Source organism: Protopterus annectens, chromosome 16.part0, assembly GCF_019279795.1.
Source record: "Protopterus annectens isolate FY-2018-M chromosome 16.part0, PAN1.0, whole genome shotgun sequence".
Taxonomy (NCBI): domain Eukaryota; kingdom Metazoa; phylum Chordata; order Ceratodontiformes; family Protopteridae; genus Protopterus; species Protopterus annectens.
In genome coordinates this window covers 862846950-862871665 of record NC_056750.1, presented here as the reverse complement: position 1 = coordinate 862871665, position 24716 = coordinate 862846950, and the positions used below count along the sequence as shown (strand labels likewise).

General features: G+C 46.5%; 1 protein-coding gene across 1 annotated transcript in view; it reads right to left on the bottom strand.

Moving 5' to 3' along the window:
- Window positions 1-24716, bottom strand: part of SUPT16H (SPT16 homolog, facilitates chromatin remodeling subunit) — a 3088153-nt gene that overhangs the window by 39736 nt on the left and 3023701 nt on the right. The window lies entirely within an intron of this gene.

The window sequence follows — 24716 nt, the reverse complement described above, 5'->3', positions numbered from 1 at the left end:
AAAGGCCACGGAAGCTCCCGTACCAAACTTCTCAGTAATGGGTACCAGTGCTGTCGAGGCCAATCTGGAGCTATTAAAATCATCTTTGGCTTGTCCTGTCTGACCTTCAGAAGTACCTTTGGGAGGAGAGGCAGAGGTGGAAAGGCATACACATGAAGATTGCTCCAATTGAATGAAAGAGCATCCACTTTCCAAGCTGTGGGATGAAACCTTTTTGTGCAAAACTTTGGCAGCTGGTAGTTTAGTGGAGAAGCGAACAGATCTATGTCTGGAGTTCCCCATGACACTGTCAATTTCTGAAATACATGAGGATCCAATTTCCACTCGTGGGGATCCATAATTTGTCTGCTCAACACATCTGCTAAGGAGTTCAGTGCTCCGGCAGAAACCTTGCCTGAAGATTTAGCTGTAAACTGAGAGCAGTCTCCCACAAAATCATTGCTTGTCTGCATAGAGGATAAGAATGTGTTCCCCCTTGCTTGTTGATGTACCACATGACAGTTGTGTTGTCTGTTAGAATCAACACCTGCCCTGGAAGAAGTAAATCCTTGAAAGCTATTAATGCAAATTGGACTGCTAACATCTCCTTCAAGTTGATATGTAGATGTAGAAGTCTGGCAGGCCACGTGTCTTGTATCCACTTTCCATTTAGATGAGCTCCCCAAGCTTTGTCTGAGGCATCTGTCGTTAGAATCTGACTCGCCTCTGGCCGGGTCACAGAGAGTCCCTTGTTTAGGTGACATTCCTGAGCCCACCACAAAAACTCCTTTTGAATGCAAGGTATTATCTGAATGACAGTGTCCATATCTTGGCAGTGCTGTGTCCATACATTTTGAGATACCATTGTAGCTTCCTCATATGCAGTTTGGCATTGGGAAGCACCAGAATACAAGATGCCATGAACCCCAAGGCTTGAAGGACTGTCCTTGCAGTCAGCCTGGACTGATGAGACAATTGATGGAAGTAAAGAGAAAGATTCTTTTGTTTGTCCGGGGTCAAAAAGGCCATCTGGGATGCTGTATTCAGTCTCACACCCAGAAAGCACATGTCCTGAGAGGGTACTAGACTGGACTTTATTTCGTTCACAGAATACCCCAGGCATCTTAGCACTGCTATCACATAGTGTAAATGATGAAGAAGTTCGTCCTTTCCTTGAGCCAGAATCAGGCAATCGTCCAAATAAGGATAGATCTGTATTCCTCTTAGCCTGAAGAAAGCTATCACTGGAGCCAGAACCTTCGTGAACACTCTGGGCGCAGTAGATAAGCCAAAGGGCAATGCAGAGAACTGATAATGAGAAGTCCCAGCCCAAAAACGCAGATACTTCCTGCAACTTAGCCTGATAGGAACATGAAGGTAAGCCTCCTTGAGATCCAGAGTCACCATCCAGTGATCTTTGCCCAGCAGAGGTAAAAGCTGTTGTAACGTCAACATTTTGAACTTGGGAATGTCCAGATAAGTGTTGAGGATAGATAAATCCAAAATTGGTCTCCACGTGTTCCCCTTCTTTGGTACTAGGAACAGGCGAGAATAAAATCCTATGCCCACTTCTGGCAGAGGGACCGGTTGTATGGCCCCTATTTGGAGCAGCAGAGAAATTTGTTTGTGAGCCTCTAGTCTTTGCTGAGGAGGAACGTCCGGCATGCCTTTGAAAGGAGGCAAGGTATGGAAATAAAACCTGTAACCTTGGTGTATGATATCCAATACCCATCTGTCTTGGGTAATCAAACTCCAATTTTCCTTGAAGAGTGCCAACCTTCCTCCCAAAGGTGCTGCCAGACAAGAAGGATCTGGCAGCTGAAAAGGTAGGTCATTGGGCCTGTTTACGAAAGGACTGGCCCCTGCCCTCACCCGAAGATTGTGCAGGAGAACTCCCTGTTCTAGGTCTGAAGGAGCTCTGAGCTCTGCCCCTACCACGTCTAGATCTACCCCTAGACTGTGAATCATAAGAAGGGTACGTCCACCCCTTAGCAGGCCAATTCCTACTAAACATCGGAGGCTGGACTTGCAAAAAATCTTTAACAGTCTGCATAGACTTAGCCTTGTCTTCCATTTTCTTCAAGACTGACTCCACAGGTGAACCAAACACATCAGACTGTAAAGGAGCATCCAAAATCCTTGTCCTAACATGTTCAGACAAATTCTGATCCCTCAGCCAGGCGTGCCTGCGAAGAACTGACCCAGTGGCAGCCACCCTAGACGAGGCCTGTATAGCATCAAAACCACATTGTAAAGAATGCTTACCCACCTGTTCAGAGACATGTACCAAATCTTGTAGTTCCTTACACTCAATACCTTCCGCCAGAGCATCAACCTTAGATTTCAGTTGAGAAAGAAGATAGTTTTGATATTTCAACATGTGAAACTGGCAATTCAAAGCCCTCATAGCTAAGGTGGAAGAAGTATAGACTTTCTTTCCCCATCTATCCAAAGCTCTGGCCTCTATCTGGAGGAACCGGATTTTTTACAACAGAGGCCTTGACACCCTTAGGTCCCTGACTAACAGTTTCTGGGTCCGCCCTAGGACTCTTATAAAGATATTTATGAGCCTCAGGCACCCTATAATACCTATCCGGTTTAACAGGAGCAGGAGGCAAAGAATCAGGATTAAGTGAAGCCTCCATAAACACATCTTCCACAACATCCAGAACAGGAGGTATAGCCAAAGGCCTATGCTGGGGTAAAAGCAAAATTCCCTAAGCCTTTTCCTGGAATCAGAGAAGTCCTGACCTTCCCACTTAAAATGTTCCCTCATGGAATGAAGAGTCTCTGAAAAAGAAAAATCCTCTGGAGGAGAAGCAGAAGGAGTAGAATCATCTGCATCAGAATCAGAATAAGGAGAGTACTCCTGCAAGTCTTCAGCCGAAGACTCTGAAACATCTGAAGCCTGCTCAAAACTCCCCAACTCTGGTTCCACCCTAGGCCTCTTATCTGGAGGGGGCAAAGAACCTCTAATCAAAGTAATTAAATCTTCTGCCATTTTAAGCATGTGCTTCTTGGGCACAGATCCTGAAGAACTAGGAGTGACCCCAACAGAAGCTAAACCTGGCCTGCCTCTTGGAGAAGCCTTAGAAACAGAAGGAGAGGGCCTAACCACCCTAGGCAGGGAGGGGAGTACAGTAACCTGAGAAGCCCCTTCAGCCTGACCTGCCTCCTGAGAGGCCACATCCTGCAATAACAAAGTTTCCCCCTGGGACTCCAGAGAAGCCTCCGGCGGAACCACCGGTTCCACTGACGCCTCTAAAGAACCGGCGTCCGGTACGGACGACTCTTCTTGCCTGGGCTTAGCTGCCTTGTCTTTGCGCTTCTTCGAAGAAGCGGGCGTCGGAGCATCCGACGGCATGTTATAATTGCACCGCTTCCCAAAGACCAACCTGGCACAATCTAACCTTCGCTTAATAGTGCGCTTATTGAACCTAGCACAAAAGCGACACCCAACAACGTCGTGCTCAGGCCCCAAACAAGGAATACACAAAGTATGATAATCTCTATGCGGTATCTGTTTCCCACAAGAAATACAGTTATTCACTTTTTCTGACATCCGGTAAACCACTGAGGCAAGAAAAAACTAAAATATTCCCCAACGGGGTACTTAGCCAACTTTGACTCGGTCTGAAACTCCGAATTCGAAAAATTTCAGAACGCCGAACGGCACTTGCAACGCTGCTTCTGCATCGGACCATGCGGCAAAAAAGACTGAGGATATGACGTCGGTCATGCGCATTTGTACCCTGACGTCCTGATGTCAGTCTTAAGCGCCTTGACCGACGTCAGCCTAATACTTTGATATTCGGGCCGACCGAGGACAGCGGACTACCCAAGTGTAAGGACTGCAGCAATGTGAGATGAAGAACATCTTATCTGAATATAACAAAATTCTCTCTGGTCCGAGCTCTCGTCGATGTGATCAGCTGCAGCGGCAAACTAGATCTGAGTAATGGCAGGGAGGACTGTGGGATATAGCCTGGTCTCGAGCTTCTCTAAGATGCAGAGCTTTGCTATGCGGCCGACTCGGAGCGAGGATCGGCTCCGAACCAGTGTGTAAGAACAAACAGCGAGATTGAACACTCTTACATCAGCTGTTCAGTTTTTCTGAGAGGCTTAGTCCTGGCCAAATAAAATCCAAGTTGTCTGTGCATGTCCAAAGAGTGCAGTATTCATTCTCCTTTGTTCTGTGGATTAAAAAAAAAGGTTGGCAAATGAATGGACTGATTAAGGGCCACACTGGATACCACCTTGGAAGGATTGGTCCTGAGGGACACCCTGTCTGCCTGGAAGATGAAGTGCTCCACTGCCATGAATGCCTGTAATTCAGACACTCTTCTTGCTGAAGTGATGGCTAGAAGGAAGGCTGTTTTCCAAGAAATTAATTTCAACTCTGCAGTTGCAGCCGGCTCAAAGGGAGGTAGAGTCAGCTTTTCCAATACAAAGTTAAGGTCCCAGGCTGAAGTAGGGGCTCCCCTGTGTGGTCTTAAATTTTTGGCCCCTTTGAGGAATTGTTTCAGCAGGGGGTGAGAGAAGAGGGGTGGCTCCGTATTATAATGAGCTGAAATGGCAGAGGCATGAGTTTTAATAGGAGAGATGGAAAGGCCCTTTTGAAGCATCTCTGCTAAGTATTGAAGAATATGCGGTAAACTGGGCACTGTTGTGCACATCCCTTGAGTTTGGCTCCAGGAACAGAATCCTTTCCACTTTTCAGCATAGGATTTTCTAGTACTAGGCCTCCTTGTCTCCAGAATGACATCCAGCACTTGCTTACTGATGGATGGTAATGGAGAGCTCAGGTAATCAGCTAGGCTGCAAGGTTCGGGGTTTAAGGTTGGGGGTGCAGAATCTGGCCCTCCTGCTGGGACAGCAGGGAAAGGGTCTGAGGCAGGTGCCATGGTTCCAGCAGTGACACATTGCGCAAGAGGGGGTACCAGTGTTGACATGGCCAGTCTGGTGCAATGAGTATTGTCCTTGGTTTGTTCTGTTTGATCTTTAGTAGAACTTTGGAGAGGAGAGACAGAGGGGAGAAAGGCAAACAGAGTTTTTCCCAGGTGAAGGACAGGGCATCCACTTTCCAAGCTTGTCTGTGGGGAGTCCTTATGCAGAATTTGTTCAACTGGTAGTTCTGAGGGGAGGCAAACAATTCTATCTCTGGGCTCCCCACATTTGTTTATCAACATATTGAATATCTTTGGTTCCAGTTTCCACTCGTGTGGGTCCATGAGATTTCTGCTTAGGTCTTCCGCCAGTGAGTTTAGCTTGCCTGGCAGGAATTGAGCCTGTAGATGCACTTGGTAGCTCAAGGCTGTGTTTTCCCTGAGCCATTGCTAGTCTGCAGAGGGGGTATGAGTGGGTTCCCCCCTGCTTGTTTATGTACCATACTACAGTGGCGGTGTCTGTTTATATCAATAATTGTCCTGGAAGGATGTGGTCCTTGAAGGCTGTCAGAGCATTCTGTATAGCTAACATTTCTTTTTGATTGATATGCAGGTGCATTTGACTCTGGTTCCATTTGCCCTGAATGCACTGCCCTGCCAAGTGAGCCCCCCATGCATAGTCTGATGCATCTGTTGTTAGGGTTTGGGCAGCAGGGGGTAGAGTGAATGGCAGTCCCTTGTTGAGGTAGCAGGCCGCTGCCCACCAAAGGAATTCTGTCTTTATACAAGAGATGATAGGAATCACTGATTCCAGGTCCTGAGAATGTTGACACCATGGGCTTTTTAGATACCATTGCACTTTCCTCATATGCAGTCTTGCATATGGAATTAGTACGATGCAAGAGACCATGAACCCCACGGCTTGCAGCATTTTCCTTGCAGATAGCTGGGTCTTTGTGGCCAGTAATTTGAAGAAGGCTGTCAGATAAAAGTACAGTTTTGTACCTACCATAAATGTAGATGTCAGATAGGTATGCATCTGCAGTCATCACATATGGGTTGTCCTGCCTCAGGCAGCCCTTCGGTCGGCCGGATTCCAAAGTCTGGGTCTGGCGTCGGCTGATGTCGCCCCTTCCTCGACGCCAGAGCGCCTAGGGTATAAAAGCGTCAGCCGACGCCATCTTCCTCAGTTTTTCTTGCCCCAGATGCCAGGTGCCCTCTAAGGAAGGCTAAATTTGGAGAAATGCAATAGATTCCAAACATGCACAGAAATACATATATATATATATATATATATATATATATATATATATATATATATATATATATATATATATATAAAAACAAATACACCATAATAGATAACCCCAGCTAGCTATGAGAGGGAAAAGTACCCAAGAAATACCACAGAGGGGAAGGAGGGAGGGTAAAATGCATACCTATCGGACATCTACATTTATGGTAGGTACAAAACTGTACTATGTCCTTCAAGGATGCATCTGCAGTCATCACATATGGGTAGAATACCATAGCCAATCTGGGGGTGGAGGATCTATGTAAAGGATGGTGTAGCTAAAATGCCCTGCAGGACTGCCGTAGCAAAGCCTGCTCTGGATCTGGAATATAGAGGTAAGTTGTAATGCTTGGAAAATGTACGCACGGAGCTCCATGTAGCAGCTTCTAAAATGTCCTTGGTAGCCACCCCTCTTAAAAAGGCTGTGGAGGTGGCTGTGGCTCTGGTCGAATGAGGTCTAATGTTAGCTGGCACTGTTTTTCCAAGAAAGGAGTAACAAAAACGAATGCAATTCCCTATCCATTTTGAAATTGTCTGTTTTGAAATTGCTTTTCCTTGTGCACCCACAGCATATGCTACAAACAAGCTGGTCAGATTTTCTGTAACTTTTAGTTCTGTCCAAGTAGTAGCGCAACTGTCTGTGTATGTCCAGGGTGTGCAGAAGCTTTTCCCCTTTGTTTTGTGGATTTGGAAAGAAGGTGGGCAGGTGAATAGCTTGGTTTAATGAGATCCTGGATACCACCTTTGGCATAAATGAAGGGTTGGTTCTCAATGAGACTCCTGTCTTGATGAAAAATAAGAAATGGCTGTACTGCCATGAGGGCCTGTAACTCAGATACTCTTCTTGCTGAGGTTATGGCCAGAAGGAAGGCAGTCTTTCAAGACAGGAACTGTAGTTCTGCAGATGCTGCTGGTTCAAAGGGAGGCAGTGTTAGTTTTTCCAACACGAAGTTAAGGTCCCAAGTAGGCACTGGTGGTTTCCTTGGAGGATTGATGTTTTTAATTCCTCTTAGAAACTGCCTTAGGAGAGGATGGGAGAAGACAGGTGGATCAGTGTTGTACTCTGCTGAAATTGCTGAAGCATGAATTTTAATGGAAGAGGCCATTGTGGAGCATTTCTGCCAAGTATTCCAGGATATGTGCCATGTTCATCACTTTCGCATCTAGGCCCTTTGTGGTGCTCCAAGTGTGAAATCTTTTCCATTTTGCTGAGTATGCCTTTCTTGTGGAAGGCTTACGAGCTTCCATGATGATATCCTTCACTCTCTTGGATAGCTTATCCTGTGGAGGAATCAAGGTATTTTCCAGGCTGTTAGTTGCAATGTTTTCAGGTTGGAATGCAGAGTTTTGTAATTGTGCTGTGTCAGGAGAAGCGGCCATTGAGGAAGAGGCCATGGTTTCATGGGTGACATGCTCTTGAGCAAAGGGTACCAGTGCTGTCTTGGCCAGTCCGGAGCTATCAGAATCACTCTTGGCTGCTCTGCCCTGATCTTCAGTAAGACCTTGGTCATTAATGGAAGAGATGGGAATGCATACACTATTAGAGTTCTCCAGCTGAAAGAAAGGGTGTCCACTTTCAATGCTTGTGGGTGGTATGTCCTTGAGCAGAACTTCTTCAGCTTATGATTGTGCGGGGAGGCAAAGAGGTCTATGTCCGGCCTCCCCCAGGATTGTGTTATCTGCAGGAAGATGTCTGGGTGCATCATCCATTCGTGTGCATCCATGATGTTTCTGCTTAAGCTGTCCGCCAGTATATTGTCCTTTCCTGGCACAAATTGGGAATGCAGCTCTATATTGAGTGCCAAGGAAAGTTCCCATAGATTCATTGCCAGTCTGCAAAGAGGGTAGGAATGGGTGCCTCCTTGCTTGTTTATGTACCACATAACTGTGGTGTTGTCTGTCCTTATTAGCAGGTGGCCTTGATGTAGAAATAGCTTGAAGGCCTCGATTGCATGTATCACTGCCAGCATTTCCTTTTGGTTTATGTGCATGCGTAGCTCTTTTTGTGACCATAGTCCTTGGATGCACCTTCCCTCCATGTGCGCTCCCCATCCGTGGTCTGAAGAGTCCGTTGTAATGGTTTGGCTGGCTATTGGTTTGCTGAAGGGCAGACCCCTGTTTGACTGGCTTGCTTGAGCCCACCACAGAAATTCCCTTTGAAGGCATGGGATGAGTGGTATCAAAGTTTCCAAGCTGTGACTGTGCTGAGTCCATAAACTCCTTAGGTACCATTGTAGTTTCCTCATATGTAGCCTTGCTTGTGGAATCAGAAGAATGCAAGAAGCCATGTAACCCAGGGCCTGCAGGATTTTCCGTGCAGTCAGCTGAGTTTTTCTTGACAGATTTTTGAAGTAATCCGGTAGTTGACTTTGTTTTTCTTCTGTGAGGCAAGCCATTTGGGTGGTTGTGTCTAGATTCGCACCCACAAAAGTTATTCTTTGGGATGGAACAAGTCTTGACTTGCGAATGTTGACTGTATATCCCAAGGCCTGAAGTAGGTGGATGGCATAATTCAAGTGTTTTGCCAAAATTCGTTGACTGTCCGCTTGTATAAGGCAGTCGTCCAGATATGGGTATATTTGCATCCCCTGAAGTGTGCAACGTGCAATTACTGATGCCAGACATTTCGTGAATACTCTGGGTGCAGTAGATAAGCCAAAGGGCAATGCTGAGAATTGATAATGCTCTGAACCTGCATGAAATCTGAGGTGTCTTCTGCAACTTTGTCTGATAGGGACATGCAGGTATGCCTCCTTGAGGTCCAGAGTTACCAGCCAAGACCCCTTGCCCAGCCTGGGAAGGGAGTTGCTGTAGAGTCAGCATTTTGAATTTTGGCACAATGAGGTAAGTATTCAGTGCGGACAAGTCGAGAATAGGCCTCCATTGCTTTTCTTTTCTTGGAACAAGGAATAGTCTGGAGTAAAATCCTTGGCCTTGTTCTGAGAGAGGAACCTTTTCTATCGCTTTCATTTGCACTAAATTGGAGATTTGTTTCAAAGCCTCTGCCCTTTGATTTGGTGGCAGGTCTGGCATGCCTTTTCTTTTTGGTAATGTGTGGAAATGGAACCTGTATCCCTTGTCTATTATTTGTAGTGTCCATTTGTCCCTTGTAATACTGTGCCAACTTTCTGAGAATAAGGAAAGCTTTCCGCCCAAAGGTGCTTCCAATTGAGCCCTGGTTGGCGGTGTCAAAGTAAAGTCATTGGGTCTGTCCTTGTGCAGCAGTAGTAGGCCCTGCACTACCTCTCTGGTTGGGAGGCTGCCATTGACGTCCTCTGTAGGAGCCTCTAGCTTGCCCTCTACCTCTGGCACGCCATTTTCTTGCCTCTCTGAAATCTCTCTGTGTCCAGAAAGGACCAATTTTTGGAAGGCCAATTTCTGCTGAATCTTGGTGGTTGAACTTGCATAAAATCTTTTACTGTTTGTACAGATTTTGCCTTTTCTTCAAATTTCTTTAAGACCTCCTGAGCAGTGGAACCAAATAACTTTTGCTTTTCCAGTGGAGCATCAAGAAGCTTTGCTTTAACATGGTCTGGCAGAGATTGTTCCTTGAGCCAAGCATGCCTACGTATGACTGCACCTGTCATAGCTGACCTACATGAAGCTTCCAATGCATCATACCCACACTGCAAGAAATGGTTGCTAACCTGTTGAGAGTTATGTAACAGATCCTGAAGTGATTTGCGATCTAGGGGTTCAGGTGAAGACAGTTTTTTATGCAATTCATCTAACAAATACTCTTGGTACTGAATCATATGAAATTGACAATTTAAAGCCCTCATAGAAAGGGTAGCGGAAGTATACACTTTTTTAGCCATCACTCTAAAGCCCTGGACTCCCTTTCAGAGGGGAGTGGATTTTTTGTAGTGGCGGCTGAAACCCCTTTAGGGCCCTGGGAAATAGTTTCTGGATCAGCAGAATGGACCTTGTAAAGGAAAACATGTGATTCCGGGACCCTGTAGTACCCATCGGGTTTGGCAGGAGCCGGAGGGAGAGAGTCAGGGGTTGTGCTAGACTCAGAGTACACATCATCAATGACATTCAAAACAGGGCGAATAGCCAAAGGTCTATGCCGAGGTAAATGCAAGAAGGTCCTTAATCTCTTCCTGGAATCAGAAAATTCCTGGCCCTGCCATTGGAAATGCTCTCTCATAGTGTGCAGAGTTTCCCCAAAGGACAGCTCTTCAGGAGGGGAGGCCGAAGGGATAGATTCCTCAGCATCAGAATCCTCGTAGGCCGAAAAAGCCTCCTCCTGGTAGTCCGAGAGAGTAGAGCCATCAGAGGCCTCATCTGAGGAGTGGGGATCAGAGGGCTCAACCCTGGGCCTTTTTTCTGTAGGAGGTTGAGAGGCCCTGTCCGGATGAGGCTGTGAGCCCCTAATTAATGAAATGAGGTCCTCTGCTAGACTAAGGATCTGAGAACCTGTAGTGGGTCCCTGAGGGATAACCCTGGGAGGCAAAGATTTTGAGCGTTTAGCAGCTTTAGCCCTAGAGAATGCCTTTATGGACATGGATGCAGGAGGCCTGGCTGCATCACGTGCTGGTGTAGTTTTGTCTAGAGGAATGGTGTCGGAAGGTTCCAGGACACCAGTATCTAATGGAGATTCAATAACCGATACAATAGGGGCCTCCGGGGCCGAGGTTGTCGGTTGTACGGTTTCGGTGGTCGGAAGTACCAAGGACTCTGTTTCAGCCGAGACCGAGACACTCGCGGTAGGCCTGGCCGTGGTTTCAGCCTAAACCGTGGCCCGCGTGTGTCGGTCCTTGTCCTTCCGTTTCTTAATTAAATGTGAAGTCGGAGTCTCTGACTTCATATTGTAAGCAAAACTAGCCCCAAAAAATTCCTCTGCAAACTCCGCCCGACGTCTAAGAGTGCGTCGGTTGAAGGAAGCACAGGCTGAACAGGCCGAGACGTCGTGGTCTGGGCCTAGGCAGGGGAGGCAGTAAGAGTGGAAATCCTTATGAGGTATTTGTTTCCCACAAGTTAAGCAATTATTAATTTTATCTGACATCGGCTGAGGCAAGAAAGAGTCCCCAACGGGGTACTTAGCTTCTGAAGTCTTCGGTTTAGCTGAATTACAGGAGCTGGCCAACCGGCACTTGCGAACTGCTTCTGCTTCGGCACCACGCGGCAAGAAAGACTGGGGAAGATGGCATAGTCTGACGCTTTTATACCCCAGGCGCTCTGACGTCGGGGAAGGGGCGACATCAGCCAACGCCGGACCCAGACTTTGGAATCTGGCCGACCGAAGGGCTGCCTGAGGCAGGACAACCCATATGTGATGACTGCAGATGCATCCTTGAAGGACATCTTGTTTCTCTGGCGTGAGGTAGGCCATCTGGGAAGTTGTGTTCAAGCTTGCTCCCAGGAATACAATCTGTTTGCAGGGTACTAGATGAGATTTATTTTCGTTTATGGTGTAACCCAGCGAGGTTAGAAGTTTCTTTACAAATGCCAGATGACTTAGTAGCATGTCCTGGCTTTCTGCCTTTATTAGACAATTGTCCAGGTATGGGTATATTTGAATATTTCTTTGCCTGCAAAATGCACCGACTGGAACTAGGCATTTTGTGAATACCCTGGGCGCAGTAGATAAGCCAAAGTGCAGTGCAGAGAACTGACAGTGCATATAGCCTGCTCTGAAACGTACGTATTTTCTGCAAGAATCCCTTATTGGGATGTGCAGGTAAGCTTCCTTTAAATCCAATGTTGCCAACCAGGCATTTTTGCCTAGCATGGGAAGCAGCTGATGGAGAGAACATTTTGATTTGGAATTACCAAAAAGGTGTTTAGGATTGATAGGACGGCAGGAGTTGTCTTTTCTGGGTACCAGGAAAAGTGTGGAGTAAAACCCTTTTCCGCATTCTTCTGCTGGGACAGGTTGAATAGTCCTGATACTTAGAGAAAAGAACCTGCTGTTGAGCCTCTGCCCACTGATTTGGGGGTAGGTCTGGCCAACCTTTTGGGTTGGTAAAGTGTGGAAGTGGAATCTGTATCCTTGGGAAACTATATTTAAAACCCATTTGTCTTTGGTAATGTTCCCAGTTTTTTGCATGCAGGGCGATCTTTCCCCCTAAAGGTGCGGACAGTTGAGCAGGGCTTGGAAGGTTTAAGGTTAAGTCATTGTGACAGTTTAACATAGGGGGTATCTTACTACTTCCAGCTTTGGAAGTGGGAGCTCCCCACTGCTTAGGCCTGTGAGTACCTTGAGACTGTGGCCTAAGTGGTCTGCTGTTCCTGGATTTGGACTGAGAAGGCCTGGAAGAGACAGGAAAGGACCAATTCTTAGAAGGCCAATGCCTACTAAATCTGGGAGGCTGTACTTGCAGGAAATAGTTGTTTGCATAGATTTAGCTTTTTCCTCTATCTTTTTAAGGACGTCTTAAACAGGAGGTCTTGGTTTAAGGGAGCATCCAGTAATTTGGTTTTTAACATGATCTGGCAGAGTTTGCTCCTTAAGCCAAGCATGCCTTCTAAGAACAGTAACAGCAGCCCTACAAGATGCCTCTAAGGAGTCAAAACCACATTGCAAAGTATGTTTACCAACTTGTTCAGCAGAATACATTAAATCCTGTAATTCCTTATTTTCAGCACAGTCAGGAATCAACATCGATTCCTGTTCAAGTAATCCAATAATATGCTGCTGGTACTTTTAACATATGAAACTGGCAGTTTAAGGCCCTAATGGCCAAAGTAGCAGACTTGTATACCTTCTTACCCCATCTGTCCAGGGCCCTGCAATCTCTCATAGGGGGCAGGGTTTTTGGCATTAGTAGCCTCAATACCTTTGGGTCCCTGTGAAATGGTCTCTGGGTCCGCAGTAAGACTCTTAAAGAGGAACCTGTGAGAATCGGGTACTCTGTAATACCAGTCAGATTTCCTGGGAGCTGGAGGTAAGGTGTCTGGGGCCAGGCTAGATTCCAAGAAGGCATCACCTACAATGTCCAGTACAGGGGGACAGCTAAAGGCCTGTGTTAAGGCAGGAGTAAGAATTCCCTAAACCTATTTTTGAAGTCAGAATAATCCTGGCTTTCCCAGCAGAAATGCTCCCTAAGAGTGTGCAAGGTTTCACCAAAAGAAAAATCTTCTGGAGGGGAAGCAGAGGGAATGGAGTTCTCTGCATCAGAATCCTCATAGGTAGATAAGGGCAAAACCTGGTCATCAGAAGAAACAAAAATTTCAAAATCCTGATCAAAAGAATCAGAAGGAAAATCAGTTATAGGTCTCAGAGGGAGAAGGGTGGCTTCACCTAATTAGAGTAATAAGGTCTTCAGCTATTCTTATTTGATTTTTAGGCATATGGGCCTGACCATGCAGTTTGGATGTCTGTTTTCTAGTCGTGCATCGAGTTTTATGCCTTGAAGAAGAAGACTGCATTGGTTTGATATGCAAGTCAGTAAGCATGAATACACCCTCAGAAGACAGTGCCTGTACAGCGGCTCTGCACCCAAGGTAGAGACATCCGCAGGTTCCATAGTCAAAGAAGCATTTGCAGCATACCGGACTCTGAATGGGTCTCAGTAGAGGCCTGCGAATCTGAAGTAGCAGATATTAGGGGCTGCGAAAGTGCCTCACTGAGTACCGGCAAACTGGCGATTAGCTTAACGGAAGCGTCGTCGGGAGCTTTGGACCTATGCGGTCTGACTCTTGCCTTTATCTTTACTTTTTTTGGAATTTCTGTAGTTGGATGGCTTACCGAAGCCATTTCTGGATAATTAAACCGAGCACTGAAATAGATGCAAAAATGAACAGACGACGAATAGTACAAGGATTGAATAAGGCACAAAACCGACAGCGAGGGACGTTGTGGTGTGGGCCTAAGCAAGGAATGCAGTAGGAATGAAAATCTTTATAAGGTATTTGCTTTCCACAAGTAATACAATTGTTAACTTTTACTGACATCGGTTTAGAGCAAGAAAAAAGATCCCAAATGTGGTACTTGGCTTTTTTGACGAGTTCGGTTCTGAAACTCGAAAACAAAAATTTCAGGAGTCGGCCAACCGGCACTTCCGAACTGCTTCGGGCACCGCATGACAAGAAAGAATGATGTAATGGTGTCGGCTGCATGCTTTATCCCCCTGACTACCTGACGTCATGGAAGATGAGCGCGACTGACGCAGGACTCAAGACTTTGATAATCAGGCTGTCTGAGGGCTGCCTACAAGAAGAAAACCCAAATGTAATGACTGCAACAGTGAAACACGAAGAACATCAGCAGGTATACATACCTGATCGTCGTCTTCTTTTCGGCTTTTTCCCGGTTAGAGGTCGCCACAGCGGATCACCTGTCCGCTCATGATTGGCAGTGGAGTTTTACAGTGTCGAGTTGCCAGCCCGGCGCCCAACCTTCCACAGAAGGCACACATTCACACCTAGGGCCAATTTAGAGTGTCCAGTCCACCTGCAGCATGTCTTTGGGATGTGGAAGGAAACCGGAGAACCCGGAGGAAACCCACTCGACCACAGGGAGGACATACAGACTCCACACAGAAGGCACCCCAGCCGAGGATCGAACCGGACAACCTCTTGCTGTGAGGTGACACCACTGCACCACCGTGGCTGCCCTAGCATTGCAAGAAGAATAAGGATCCTTATCAGGTATGTAGCAGGTATACATACCCGATAAGGATTCCTTATTCTTCTTGCAATGCCATTTTTAAAATCTCTTCCACTTGCTTATGTAAGATTTTCTAGTGCTAGGTTTTCACCTCCTGGAGTACTCCAAAGAAAATCCTCTGAAAATCGGTGCCTGAATGAAATTAAGATTCTAACACCTGGAGTGTCAGGGTGAGCGTCTGTAGGCAGGGATGAATCGGACAGCCCTTGTTGACTAAGTCTACCTTGAGGATTAATTTGAAGTCACTGGCCCTGGCCAGATGGTGTAAGGAAGAACCAATACTGCTTCAGCCAAAAGGGAGTCACTGGCAAGATTTTGGGCTTGCCCCTTGATCTTCAGGAGAACATTTGGGATCAAGGGGAAAGGTGCAGAGGTTCCTCCAGACCTGGAGGTAAAGGCTGCTGGGGAAGAAGAGTTGTCTATTCTGGTTGAAGGCAAAAAGATCTACTTGATGTGTACACTATTTGTGTACTATGTCCAGAAAGACCACTCCAAGTTAAATACATTCATGAGGGTCTTTAGCAAATCTGTTGGGAGTCTGTGAGGACACTGTCCTCAAAAGTATGTAAACTGCCTGTGGGGACAGGTTTCCTTTTATGGCTATGCCCCATACCATCAAAGTTAGCTGCACAACTGGTAAGGTATGTAAACTGCCCGTGGGGCAGGTTTCCTTCTATGGCTATGCCCCACACTATCAGAGTTAGCCTGCAGAAAGAATAGTTGTGTAAAATCTTACCATAACCCTAGATGTCCTTTTCCATGTTGCAGTATTCTTGTTGTGGGATTTTCAGCCTCAGGCGACCCGTACTTCAGCTCCTATACAAAAGCTACAGCTTGGCTGTTGCAGCTGCGTGTGACGTCACACATAGGGCCATAAACCAGGTTCCTTAAATGTGACGTCTGCACACAAACACCTCCGAACTTGAACGCCCAGCAGGAGTGTATGGAAGTGATGTCAGGTATAGGGCCATAGGGCCCTTATGTGGTTTTCATAGGCTCCCAGTGCAGAGAATATGGTGCCAGGAGGCTAAGGGTATGCTATACCGGGTGATGAAAGAAGTGGGGTTTGGAGGGAGGGAGGGAGGGAAGGAATACTGCAACATAGAAGAGAAGGACATCTATGGTTATGGTAAGATTTTACACAACTATTCTATGTCCTCCTATTCCTATTTTGCAGTATTCTTGTTGTGGGAGAGTACCACAGCTTAGTTGGAAGGAAGGGTGGTGGAAGAGGAGGCTGATTCCAAGACTCCCTGTAGGACTGCCCTGGCAAATCCTGCTTGTGCTCTGGAGACACTGTCTAGTTTGTAGTGTTTGGTGAAGGTATGTACGGTGGACCATGTAGCTGCTTCCATAATGGAAGCTGTGTCCAGACCTTTGATGAAGGCTTTGGAGGCTGCCATTGCTCTGGTGGAGTGAGCTTAGACTCCTAGTGGGAGTTTTTTGCCATGGTGAGAGCAACAGAAGCAAATGGCTTTTCTGATCCAGCAGGCGATGGTTTGTTTGGAGACTTTCTTGCCAATGGCCCTGGGGTGGTATGAAATAAAGAGTGGATTTCCTAATGGACTTTTGTTTGTCCAGGTAGAATCTCAACTGTGTACATCCAGGGGGTGAAGAATCCTTTCCCCTCCGCTAGTGGGAGAGGGGAAGAAAGTGGGCAGGTGAATAGACTGGTTTAAAGACAATTCACTGACTACCTTAGGCATGAAGAAGGGGTAAGTGTTACCCTGTCCTTGTGGAAAGTCGTGTAAGGGGGGCAGGCCATTAAGGCCTGTAGTTCTGACACCCTTCTGGCTGAAGTTATTGTCACTAGCAGGATTGTTTTCCAAGTACACATCTGAAGGGTAGCTGTCCCAACAGGTTCAAAAGAGTGCTGGTTTAGCTTTTCCACAATGAAGTTCAAGTCCTAGGGTGGCGGGATGGGTTTCCTTGGGGGTCTAATGTGTAGGACCCCTTTTAAGAAAAACTCAAAATCAAGCCTGGCTAGCAGGAGTGGTTCTAGGGGTAGGCAGGCTGAGACTGCAGAGAGATGACCTTTAACTGAAGAGTATGATAGTCCACCTTTTATAAGTTGACCCATGTAAGCTAGGACTGGGGGGGGGGTCTGCAATGCATGGATCCCTACCCTTGTCCCGACACCATTTTAAGAATCTTTCCCATTTAACTAGGTATGATTTTCTTACAGTAGGCTTCCTGGCCTCCCTCAGGACTGAAAGCAAATCCTCTGAGTAGTGGTGTCAGTGACAGCATCTGCAAGTGTGGGTGGATGAGAGTTCCCTTTTGGTGTGTCAGAAGGTCCACCTTGTAGGGTAACTTGTGGTGACTGCCCTTGGCAAGATTGTGAAGTAGGGGGAAAAGTACAGTTGTGTACACTTACCATATATGTAGATGTTCGAGTATATTCACTGCAGAAAGTACAGTTGTGTACTTACCATAAATGTAGATGTTAGAGTGTATTCAATGTTGCAGTCATCACACTTTGGTTATCTGCCTGCAGGTAAGCCCTCAGTCAGCCCGAATACCAGAGACTTAGAATTTCTGCGTCTGATGCTGTCGCTCCCGGACTAACGTCAGGTCGTCAGGGGTATAAAAACAGGCAGCTAACACCATTAAATCAGTTTTTCTTGCTCCAAATGTCAGGAGCCCCCAAAACACAATCAGTAAAAAGTAAATACCAATACCAGTAGTAATAACCACAGAGAGAGAAAACCAGGGGGGGCTGGCAGAAAGGAAATCAGGACTGCAACAGTGAATACACTCGAACACCTACATTTACGGTAAGTGTAAACAAATGTACTATGTTCGTGTTTCACTGCTGTAGTCATAACACTTGGGTGGATTCCCAAAGCTGAGGTGGAGGCAGTCAAGAAGAGTTAGGGCTGGCTAGTAGGCCCTGCAAGACTGCTGTAGCAAAACCTGCCCTGGATTTGGAAAAGATAGGTAAGTGGTAATGCTTGGTGAAGGTGTATACAGAACTCCAGGTAGCAGCTTCCAGGGACCTCTGAGAAATGCTACAGAGGTAGATGTTGCCCTAGTGGAATGTGTTCTGACCCCCTGAAGGGTTGGTTTTCCATAGTGCATGTAGCAGCAATGGATGCAGTGTGCTATCCATCTGGAAATGGTTTGTTGTGAAATGGCCTTGCCCTCTGCCCCTGTAGCAAAGCTGACTAGTAACTGGTCAGATTTTCTGAAGGGCTTAGTCCTATTCAAGGTAGAATCTGAGCTGTCTGTGCGCACCCAGAGTGCAGGATCCTTTCCCCTTTATCTTGAGGATTAGGGAAGAAGGTTGGCAAATGGATGGATTGGTTTAGAGCCACACTCTTCACCACTTTAGGCATAAAGGAAGGGTTAAGTCCTGAGGGAAGCCATGTCAGCATGGAAAATAATGAAGGGTTCCACAGCCATCAGTGCTTGTAGCTCAGACACTCTTCTAGCTGAAGTGATGGCTAGAAGCAAGGCTGTTTTCCAACAGAGGAATTTTAACTCTACAGAAGCAGCAGGTTCAAAGGGGGGAAGCATGAGCTTTTCCAGTACAAAGTTAAGGTCCCAAGCAGGGGTGGGTGCTCTCCTTGGTGGCCTTAAGTCATTGGCCCCTCTCAGGAACTGTTTGATGAGAGGGTGAGAGAATAGGGGTGGCTCAGAGTTGTAATGAGCCGATATGGCAGAAGCATGTATCCCCTCATTCCCTCCAGTACAGCTCTTTTGATTGTGCACCTTTAACTCCTAGTGGGCATGGCTTGAGCCTTTAAAAAATAAAGTTATCACCTTACAATTCTAACAAATACTCATTGACATAGATCAGATATCAATACAATTGTGTTTGCCATCATGTATGCTTCAAGATAAAATATTCTGATACCTTGTACAGGGCATGGTTTTGGAATTATTAATGCAAATATGAACAAGCAATATTTGACTCCTAGAGGAGCAGTAGGAGGTAACTGCAGATGCACCTGGAGGCGTCACTCGGATGTAATGAGTTAATGGAGAAGGACCGATCTTTGTGGAGTATATCTGCTAAGTAATCCAGGATTAGAGGCAGGGAGGGCAGAGTTGTGTCCTCTCCTTTAGACTGAATCCAAGAACAATACACCTTTCCAACTTATCAGCATAGGATTTCCTTGTACTGGGCCTTCTGGTTTCAAGGATGATGTCCAGCACTTGTTTTGTTTAGGGTTGCTGGTGGTGTATTCAAGGAATAAAAATAAGACCAACAGTTGAGAACAAAACCTTTATCAAACAACAAAGCTTTCAGGCAAAAACCCTTTCTCAATGGTTAAACATTGAGAAAGGGTTTTTGCCTGAAAGCTTTGTTGTTTGATAAAGGTTTTGTTCTCAACTGTTGGTCTTATTTTTTATTTTGTTCATATACAGCAGTATTTGTATTCAAGGAATAAGCCAGGCTGCAAGATTTAGGGTTCGCAATTGTGGATGCAAAATCTGTCCCTCCTGCTGAGAAAGCAGGGTTGGGGTCTGGTGTAGGTGCCACGGTAGCATCGTTGTCAGGTTGCGCAGGAGTGGGTACCAGTGCTGGCGTGGCCAGTCCGGGGCAATCAGAACTGTCCTTGGCCTGTCCTGTTTTATCTTGAGTAATACTCTTGAGAGAAGGAGCAGAGGGGGAAAGGCATACATTGAGGTTTTCCCGTTGAAATGATAGGACACCCACTTTCCAGGCCCTGCTGTGTGGGTTCCCGTTGCAGAATTTGCTGAGCTGGTGGATGTAGGGGGAGGCAAAAGAGATCTAAGGATCTAGATTCTCTTTCGGAAGGTAGTGGATTCTTGGCAGTAGAGGCCTTCATTCCCTTGGGGCCTTCAGAAATGGTTTCAGGGTCAGCATTATGGCTTTTGAAAAGAAATTGGTGTGAGTTAGGAACTCTGTAGTACCTATCAGGTTTGACTGGCCAGCCTGCATAGGGGGTATGAATGGGTTCCTCCCTGTTTATGTACCACATTACTGTAGTGTTGTCTGTCCTTATCAATAGTTGACCTGGATATAGAAGGTCTTTGAAAGCCATAATAGCATTTATTACTGCTAGCATTTCCTTTTGATTGATGTGTAGGTGCTTTTCTTTTTGGGACCATTTGCCCTGAATGCACCGATCTGTCATGTGCGCCCCCCAGGCGTAGTCCGAGGCATCTGTTGTGATGACTTGAGTTGCTTGAGGCTTGCAGAATGGGAGACCCGTGTTTCTTTGGCATGCTTGAGCCCACCACAGAAATTCCTTTTGAAGACATGGAATCAGTGGTATTATTGTTTCCAAACTGTGGCTGTGTTGAGACCATAGGTTTTTCAGGTACCATTGAAGTTTCCTCATATGCAGCTTTGCACATGGGATTAGTAGGATGCAAGATGCCATGCATCCCAGAGCCTGCAGGATTTTCCTTGCAGTCAGCCTGGTGAAATTTGCTAGTTTTCTGAAGTATTGAGTTAGTTGCCCCTGTTTCTCTGGCGTGAGGTAGGCCCATCTGGGTGTTTGTGTCCAAGTTGGCACCCAGGAAAATTATTGTTTGAGAGGGTATCAGCCTTGATTTCTTTTTGTTGACTGTGTATCCCAGAGAATTCAACAACATTATTACAAAAGCCAGATGTTTCAGAAGTATGTGCTTGCTGTCCGCTTGGATCAGGCAGTCGTCCAAATATGGGTATATTTGTATCCCTTGAAGTCTGCAGTAGGCAATTACTGATGCCAGGCATTTCGTGAATACTCTGGGCGCAGTAGATAAGTCAAAGGGCAATGCAGAGAATTGATAACGGGTTGAACCTGCAGGAAATCTGAGGTATCTTCTGCAATCTTGTCTGATTGGGATATGCAGGTATGCCTCCTTGAGGTCCAGTGTTACCAGCCAAGACTCCTTGCCCAGCATGGGAAGAAGCTGCTGTAATGTCAGCATCTTGAATTTTGGCACGAGTAAAATGTGTTTAGGATGGATAGGTCCAAAATAGGTCTCCAATCTTTTCCCTTCCTTGGTACCAGGAATAGTCTGGAGTAAAAACCTTGGCCTTGTTCTTGTGTAGGTACCTCTTGAATAGCTTTCATGTCCATGAGATTTGAAATCTGTTTTTGTGCCTCTGCCCTTTGTGTGGCAGGTTTGGCATGCCTCTCATTTTTGGAAGGGTGTGAAAATGGAATCTGTAGCTTCTGTTTATAATGTCCAGGATCCATTTGTCTTTTGTGACAATATGCCAATTTTTCGAAAATGCCAGTTTTCCGCCTAAAGGTGCTGCCATTTGAGCCTTGCTTGGCATGCAAAGGGGAAAGTCATTGGGTCTGCTTTTTGAATGGCTGTGAACTATCCTCACCACCTCTTTGTGTAGGAGCTTGCCATTGTCTTGCCTCTAAACGATCCTTGAGATTGCCCTCTGCCCCTCGGGCGCCTGTATGTACCTCTTTGGGGTCTGTCCGTGGCTGGAAAGGATGAATTCTTGGAAGGCCAATTTCTACTGAAACATGGAGGTTGTACCTGTAGGAAATCTTTCACTGTTTGCATTGACTTAGCCTTTTCCTCCATTTTCTTTAATGCCTCCTCAGCTTTAACACCAAATAATACATCTTTTTGCAGAGGGGCATCTAGTAATTTAGCTTTGACATGATCTGGTAAGGTTTGCTCTTTGAGCCAGGCATGTCTACGTATGACTGAATCTGTAACAGCAGCTCTACATGAGGCCTCTAAAGCATCAAAACCACATTGCAAGGTACGTTTACCCACTTGTTCTGAACTATGCATCAAATCCTGCAATTCCTTCAAGTCTGGTTGTTCAGGTTGTGATATTTTACCTCTCAACTGTGATAACAGAAACTGTTGGTACTTTAACATATGGAACTGGCAGTTTAATGCCCTCATGGTTAAGGTGGCAGAGGTGTATACCTTTTCCCCTCACCTTTCTAAAGCTCTGGAATCTCTCTCTGAAGGTAATGGATTTTAGCAGTGGAGGCCTTAATTCCCTTGGGACCCTGTGAGATAGTTTCTGGGTCAGCCACATGGGTTTTGTATAGGAATTGGTGCGAGTCAGGAACCCGGTAATACCCGTCAGGCTTGACTGGGGCTGGAGGTAGAGAGTCTGGGTTAAGGCAGGCCTCCGAATAAACATCATCAAGAATGTCTAAGACAGGAGGTATAGCCAGAGGCCTGTGCTGAGGGAGCAAGAGAAAATCCCTAAGCCTTTTCTTGGAGTCTGAGTACTCTTGGCCTTCCCAGTGGAAGTGTTACCTCAAGGTATGCAAGGTTTCCCCAAAAGAGTAATCCTCAGGAGGGGAGACAGAGGGAATGGACTCCTCTGCATCAGAATCTTCAAAAGGGGAGTATGAATGTTCCTGGTCAGCAGAATGTTCTGAAATAATGGAGGCCTGGTCCGAAGAGGGAGATTCTTCCACCACTCTGGTCCTTTTGTCCGGGGGGGGGGGGGGGGGGGTTTGAGAACCCCTGATAAGAGTAATCAAATCCTCAGCCATTTTGAGCATCTGCTTTTTAGGCATGGGGCCTTGAGAAGGGCCCTGTGGAGCTTGTCTCTTAGAATGCATGTCTGCTTTAGACTTACTGAAAGCCTTGATGGAAAAAGAAGAGGAAGGCCTGAAGACACCTTGAGAGGTGGAAGACCTGTCTAAACTCTGAGTTTCACCGCCAAGAGTTGCTTCGATATCGGTTGTCGGGGTGTGGGCCGAAGAGCCTGCGACCTCGGGTACAGTAGACACCGCCAATGAAGTGTCGTCGGTAGTCAGGGGCTGCGTAGGTGCCTCACTGAGAACCGGACCACCTGTAGTCTGCTTTGGCGTGGTGTCGGTAGAAGCCACGGACCTCGTATGTCGGTCCTTACCTTTGCGTCTTTTACTCAAAACTGGAGTTGGAGTGTCCGACGACATAATGTAATTAATTTTTTTGCCAAAATAGTGTTGGGCGAACTCCGCCCGACGCTTAATGGTTCGTCTGTTGAATGTAGCACAAAAACGACAGGCCGAGACGTCGTGGTCTGGGCCTAAGCAAGGAATGCAGAGGGAATGAAAATCCTTATGCAGTATTTGCTTCCCACATGAAATGCAAATATTAACTTTGTCTGACATCGGTCTGAGGCAAGAAAAGTTTCCCCAACGGGGTACTTAGCTTTCAAGAAGACTTCGGTTGCAAAATATTCGTAATCTCAGGAGCTGGCCGACCGGCACTTGCGAACTGCTTCTGCTTCGGGCACTGCACGGCAAGAAAGACTGAAGAAAATGGCATCGGCTGGTTCTTTTATACCCCTGTTGCACTGACGTCAGGGAAGAAGCGACGACCACCGACGCTGGACCTAGACTTTGGAATTCGGCCGACCGAGGACCCGCCTGACGGCAGGAAAACCCATCTGTTATGACTGCAGCTGTATACACGATGACCATCTGCTTTGAGCTCCTCCTCGGCAAGAAAGACTGATGTAATGGCGTCAGCTGCCTGTTTTTATACCCCTGACGACCTGATGTCAGTCCAGGAGCGACAGCATCCGACGCAGAAATACTAAGTCTCTGGTATTCTACCTGCAGGCAGATAACCCAAGTGTGATGACTGTAACAGTGAAATACGAAGAACATCCAGTGCTGCCTTGTCCAGTAGGGAGTCACCAACAAGATTTTTGATTTGTCTATCCTGATTTTCAGGAGGAATTTTGAATCGGTGGGAAGGGGGAAAAAGGCATATAGAAGCTTCCTCTTCCAAGAGATACTGAAAGCGTCCACTCCAGGCTAGAGAGAAGTAGGTTTTGGTGCAGGTCTGCAGTTGTCTGTTCTGGAGGGGAGGCAAACAGGTCTATCTGAGGAATGCCTCACTGGTGGACTATATTCAAGAAGAGTGTCCCCTCCAGCATCCATTCATGTTGTAGGGAGGATGTTCTGCTCAGCAGATCTGCCTGTTTGTTGTCCTGAGATGGGATGAAGGATGCCTGCAGGGACAGGTTGCAGCGGGAGGATAGCTCCCATATCCGCAATGTTAGTCTGCAAAGGAGGCACGTTCTTGTCCCTCACTGTTTGTTGAGGTACCACTTCACTGTGGTGTTGTCTAACTATTATGAACACACCTGGTAGAAGGGGACTGAAGGTTTTCAAGGCCAGGAAAACTGCTATTTCTCTCACATTGATATATTTAGCCTTCAGAGAAGGATGCCATATTGCCTGAACCCTGTAGGATGCCAAGGTGGCCCCCTATCCTGAGTCTGATGCATCTGTATGCATTACCTGAGTTGGAAGTGGGGGCTGAAGGGGAAGGCCGGGATTGAGATGTACTTGTTGAATCCACCAGTGATCCTCTGCCTACAGGCAGGGTAAGAGTGTGATTTCTTGTTCCAGGGGATGCTGGTGTTGGGAGCAAATTATTATTTATTTATTTATTTTTAGATACCATTGTAGCATTCGCATATTCAGTCTGGCAAGTGACAGCATAGGGATGGTTGCTGCCATAAGGCCCAGGGTCCTTAGAAATTGCCTTGCAGTGATTACATGGGTCTGCAGCAAGGCTTTGAAATGGGAGGTCAGAGAGCTGACTGTCTTGGGGTAGAAAAGCCTTCATTAGGTCTGTCCTGATTCTGAAACCCAGAAATATCTAGTCTTGCTCTGGGGTTAGGGATGTCTTTGGGAGGTTGCGGGTAAACACCAGATTTTGTAGAAGAGAAATGGTGAATAGCAGACAGGCAGAAAGGGTTTCTTTGCAGTCTTCCAGGATCAGGATGTCGTCTAGTTAGGGATAAATCTGAATTCCCTGTGTTCTGGAATAGAAGGTGGCAGGCATTTTGTGAACACTTTGGGGGCAGTGGACAGACCAAATGGCAGGGCAGTAAATTGGAAATGAGTCCAGAGAAATGTAAATATTTTCTTTGGGAGGGTAGTATGGGAATGTGGAAGTAAGCCTCTGAGATCCAATGTGGCCGCGAAAGCCTTGGCAGGTGTGAGAGGAAGGAGGCTTGGGAACGACACCATTCTGA